Source organism: Trichomycterus rosablanca, chromosome 15 (assembly GCF_030014385.1).
Source record: "Trichomycterus rosablanca isolate fTriRos1 chromosome 15, fTriRos1.hap1, whole genome shotgun sequence".
NCBI classification, from domain to species: Eukaryota; Metazoa; Chordata; class Actinopteri; order Siluriformes; family Trichomycteridae; genus Trichomycterus; species Trichomycterus rosablanca.
Genome location: NC_086002.1, coordinates 12,787,785 through 12,793,473, shown reverse-complemented (window position 1 = coordinate 12,793,473; position 5,689 = coordinate 12,787,785).

Genomic DNA, 5,689 nt, shown 5'->3' with positions numbered 1-5,689 from the left:
GATTAAACTCACTGTAGATTTAACAGCTTTATACAAAAATCATTCACCAAAACACACGTGTGAAAACAGACATGCGCGCTTTTGGCTTCCACTCGCACTGGGCGATTTATTTCAAAATAAAAGTCTTTAGAGTCGTATTAAAAACATTCAAAATTAAAAGTGACAAAAATATTTAAATGGACAAAAACTTGGTTGAGAAAAAAAATACAAAACACCTGGATTATAATTACTATTTTTTATTATTAAATTAAATTTTTTTACAAAGTCATCCCGCCCCTTTTAGATTTTTAAAATCATTTTAATGTGATTCTGATTTTAACATTTTTACCTATGTAAAACTAATTTAAAATGACAAAAGTAAATTTATCTACAATGTATCTCTTAATATGAACAAAATATTGTATTAACAGTTAAAGCTATCTATCTATCTATCCATCCATCCATCCATCCATCCACCTATCCATCCATCCATCCATCCATCCATCCACCTACCTATCCATCCATCCATCCATCCACCTACCTATCCATCCATCCATCCATCCATCCATCCATCTATCTATCTATCTATCTATCTATCTATCTATCTATCTATCTATCTATCTATCTATCTATCTATCTATCATAATGTTAATAATAAAATAGTAGTACAAAAAAGTAAAATCAAATCAACAATTGGTTTACTACTACACAACAATAGTAATACTACTGGATTATTACATAAAAAATATTTATAATTCACAACGTTATGCCTACAAAACCACAAACTGCTAAACTGACGTCTGAAAGGCTTAATGATTGTGCTTTTTACAGCTTACAAGGACAATTTATTTTCATGTCATACATCATTTTAGCCAGATATGCTACTTGTTACATTAATGACAGAAACGGTAGTTACTCGTTACACAAGATTCATCAGTTACACAAGGTTCATCACTTTTAAATAGAGGTTTAATAACCCAACATTACATTTTACTGTTTCAGTAACTAGTGTGTAACGATTTCTTAGTTTTGAGGTCACACACACACATAACCTTCCAATACCTGCCTCAATAATAACATTACTAACCACTTTATTACCTCTTAGAGTATAATATTGTAATCAATTATACATGAGTCATTCTATAATTTGGGGTACATTCCATGTACATGTATTTTCTTTAAAAATGTCATATTTTACCTATTAATGGAAAACATGTTGTAATATCACAAAAACATTATGTGCATCCTATGCTTCATTTAGCTTGAAATTTGTCATGATGTTCCTAAATGAACAGTTTTTGCTGTGTCTGTTTTTTAAGTTGAGGGTGCCTTGGTTTCAAAATAATGAATAAAATTATTAAGGGCAACAACATCTATTTTTTTTATTTATTTCAATTGTTTAAATTACGGAAGCGTATTGCTGCCACACAGTTAAAAAAAAAATACCGTCAGTATGTCGTTATAACGAGAAAGGATGTCGTTATAACGAGAAAAGGATGTCGTTAAAACGAGAAAAGGATGTCGTTATAACGAGAAAAGTTCATTACCTCAAATGCTGCACAGCTGATGGAGAGTATCTGCTGATGGAGAGACAGTTTGCACACATGCATGATGCTGTAACTTGTGTAACCTTACAGCTTGTGGTGCCGATCAAGATTCTCCTTTAGGATCAACAATGTCTAAACTTGGTTTAATATTCAACATTTGTCTGACATTCGGCATTCCGATCTAAATAAGTGCTTCAAAAAACACATAAGACCTTCTTATTTGATGATTTCTTACACAAATGAAAATAGTCAACATACTACAAAAACAAGTTTATGTTCAATTTAAGATTACGTCTATTTATCTAAAGAAAGGTTATAATGAAACCGTTTATCCAGCTCCCACTTCATGTAACGAGTTAGGGACCGTCATAAAACTAACTGAGAAACGTAGGAAACATGCACTTATCCACACTAATAAATCCATTTAAATCTGGTATGATTTGATGAATTAATGTCAAACAGTTTTTACAAAAACACATCAATGTTTCTCACCTACTACAAAAACCTTATTTTTTGAAATAACATGGTATTTATTTTACATTACATTTAAATAAAGATAAATAAATCTGTAATAAATTTATATTTCAAATATACAAATTATATTTCCAAAAATACAAATCATACCAGATTTAAATGTATTTATTAGTGTGGATAAGTGCATGTTTCCTACGTTTCTCAGTTAGTTTTATGACGGTCCCTAACTCATTAGATGAAGTGGGAGCTGGATAAACGGTTTCATTATAACCTTTCTTTAGATAAATAGACGTAATCTTAAATTGAACATAAACTTGTTTTTGTAGTATGTTGACTATTTTCATTTGTGTAAGAAATCATCAAATAAGAAGGTCTTATGTGTTTTTTGAAGCACTTATTTAGATCGGAATGCCGAATGTCAGACAAATGTTGAATATTAAACCAAGTTTAGACATTGTTGATCCTAAAGGAGAATCTTGATCGGCACCACAAGCTGTAAGGTTACACAAGTTACAGCATCATGCATGTGTGCAAACTGTCTCTCCATCAGCAGATACGCTCCATCAGCTGTGCAGCATTTGAGGTAATGAACTTTTCTCGTTATAACGACATCCTTTTCGCGTTATAACGACATCCTTTTCTCGTTTTAACGACATCCTTTTCTCGTTATAACGACATCCTTTCTCGTTATAACGACATCTTTTCTCGTTATAACGACATACTGACGGTATTTTTTTTTTATCTGTGTGGCAGCAATACGCTTCCGTATTTTAAATACTAAAGAAAAATAATATTTTTTAAATTGAGTTTCTCTTTTAAATAATTTAAATATATTTATTTATTATTGTCCGCAAAAGTTCTGTCAACTATGTTACTAACAGAACTCCACTCAGCAACTCAAAAATGGTTTGTTTTAAAACTATTTGACCAGCATTACATGATATCATTTTTCTCTGTGGAGGGTATATTGAACAAACTGTGGTGAATGTTCTCTTATTTTTAAAAATATTTTATCTATAATAGAACATTGTCAATGAGTATATTAATTGACCGTCAACTATGTTACATACTGTACATTGTTATGGTTACAATTTTTTTAATAATTTTAATTCAAATGTATGTTCAAATTAGACATTACTCTGTTCAAGAAATGACATGTGGTCAGCCAGGCAAGGTCTACCACTGAAGTTATGGGTCAAAATAGGGAAATTGTCAAGTATGTTACCTGTCAACTAAGTTACCTAGTAGTCTACATCTACTGTCCCTTTATAATTAAAATAAAAAAATAATAATGTTTAAGCTTTGCAACTAATGGATATGTTACACTAAAGGAATATATTAACTTGAACCACTGATTGTTCTGTTGAGAAAGAACATTGTTTTTGTACTTTTTGGTGATGTGAAATGTACCCCAAATTATAGAATGACCCATATGCTTTACATGCATAGCGACATTGTGTGCATGTTTAGTAATATTTAAAAAATATTAAAGATGAGAACACTTACTATCTTACTTACTAGTAAGTGATCATGGTGTTTTGAGCCAGTAGGGGGAGACCTTGTAAAACGTTTTGCTAGGACACTGACTGGACTGTCGTTTTACAACTACAGTACTTGGGACACAATTACATGCTTTGTGTTTAAAGTGGCATACTAATCTAATGTACCTATACAAGTATCAGAAAACTAATTTCATTATTAAACACTTCAAATCACATTAGCCTGGAGAAGTGGTAGCTCAGCAGTTAAGGAACTGGGCTAGTAATCACAAAGTTTCTGGTTCAAGCCCCTCCACTGCCACATTGCCACTGTTGGGTAGTGGAGCAAGTAAGTCATTGTAACTGACTTTGTAACTGTAAGTCATTTTGGATAAAAGCGTCTGATATATGCGGCAAATGTAAATTAGCCTGCTACTAATACATGTATTAGTGTAATGCAAATGTAATACACAAGTACATTTGCCAAATCATGTATTTTAAGGCAAGTGAATAATGATTTAGGGATGCAAATTTGTTCCATTGTGAGCTAAGTCAGCTTTTCAGCTCCACTATTAGACTAAAGTAGCAAAGTTATGAACGCAGACATGGCTGTCTAGACAGTCTGGGTAATGAGAAATACTGGACAGATGAAGATTTTATGCCTGATCTGATGAATCTTAATTTCTGCTGTGACATGTAGATGGTAGGGTCTAAATTTGACGTAAACTTTTCTTATCGTAAACGATTCTTGAAATAAACAAAATTTGGAAAGAAGAACCAAATTATTGCAAAACTAAGCAATTATGTGAGGGGAAAAATACTTTTTAACAGCACTGTAAATGTGGTAAAATGTGAGATTCATTCATTTCATTTATTAATTCATTCATTGCCTGTTTTACCACTGCTTTATCCTGGTCAGGGTTGCAGTGGGTCTGATTCATTGGGCGAAAGTCAGGAAACTCTTTAGACAGGTCACCAGTTCATCACAGGTCACGTTATCATCACTTTATCATTAATAAAACATAGTTTGTAGATATGACCTTTTGTCCAGGTCAAAACAAAATTATGATGCCAAACCAATCGTGTGTGTGTGTGTGTGTGTGTGTGTGTGTGTGTGTGTGTGTGTGCAATAACCCAGACAGACAGGTCACACATTACACACTTGTCGCTGACCTGGTCTGTTTACTCATGCAGTAAAGTTTCATCTTATTCACCTTAAGTGCACCCACGTTCCAGTAAACAACTCCTCTGCCCTCATGACTCACCCTGCAGCTCTATTTTAGGAGCGTTTATGCTGCCATTGCTAAAAGGCACAGGGAACCCTGTTGATTGGATTTTGTAAGCTGGCCAATAATAAGATGGGATGGGGCAGCTGTCACACTGCCACAACAATTTGCCAAGGAAATGATACAATTTACAGTGGGGCCAAAAAGTATTTAGTCAGCCACTGATTGTGCAAGTTCTCCTACTTAGAAAGATGAGAGAGGTCTGTAATTTTCATCATAGGTACACTTCAACTATGAGAGACAAAATGAGAAAAAAAATCCAGGAAATCACATTGTAGGATTTTTAAAGAATTTATTTGTAAATTATGGTGGAAAATAAGTATTTGGTCATAACAAAAGTTCAACTCAATACTTTGTAACATAACCTTTGTTGGCAATGACAGAGGTCAAACATTTCCTGTAAGTCTTCACCAGGTTTGCACACACTGTAGCTGGTATTTTGGCCCATTCCTCCATGCAGATCTCCTCTAGAGCAGTGATGTTTTGGGGCTGTCGCTGGGCAACACGGACTTTCAACTCCCTCCACAAATTTTCTATGGGGTTGAGGTCTGGAGACTGGCTAGGCCACTCCAGGACCTTGAAATGCTTTTTACGGAGCCACTCCTTCGTTGCCCGAGCGGTGTGTTTGGGATCATTGTCATGCTGGAAGACCCAGCCACGTTCCATCTTCAATGCTCTCACTGATGGAAGGAGGTTTTGGCTTAAAATCTCACGATACATGGCCCCGTTCATTCTTCCCTTAACACGGATCAGTCGTCCTGTCCCCTTTGCAGAAAAACAGCCCCAAAGCATGATGTTTCCACCCCCATGCTTCACAGTAGGTATGGTGTTCTTGGGATGCAACTCAGCATTCTTCTTCCTCCAAACACGACGAGTTGAGTTTTTACCAAAAAGTTCCATTTTGGTTTCATCTGACTACATGATA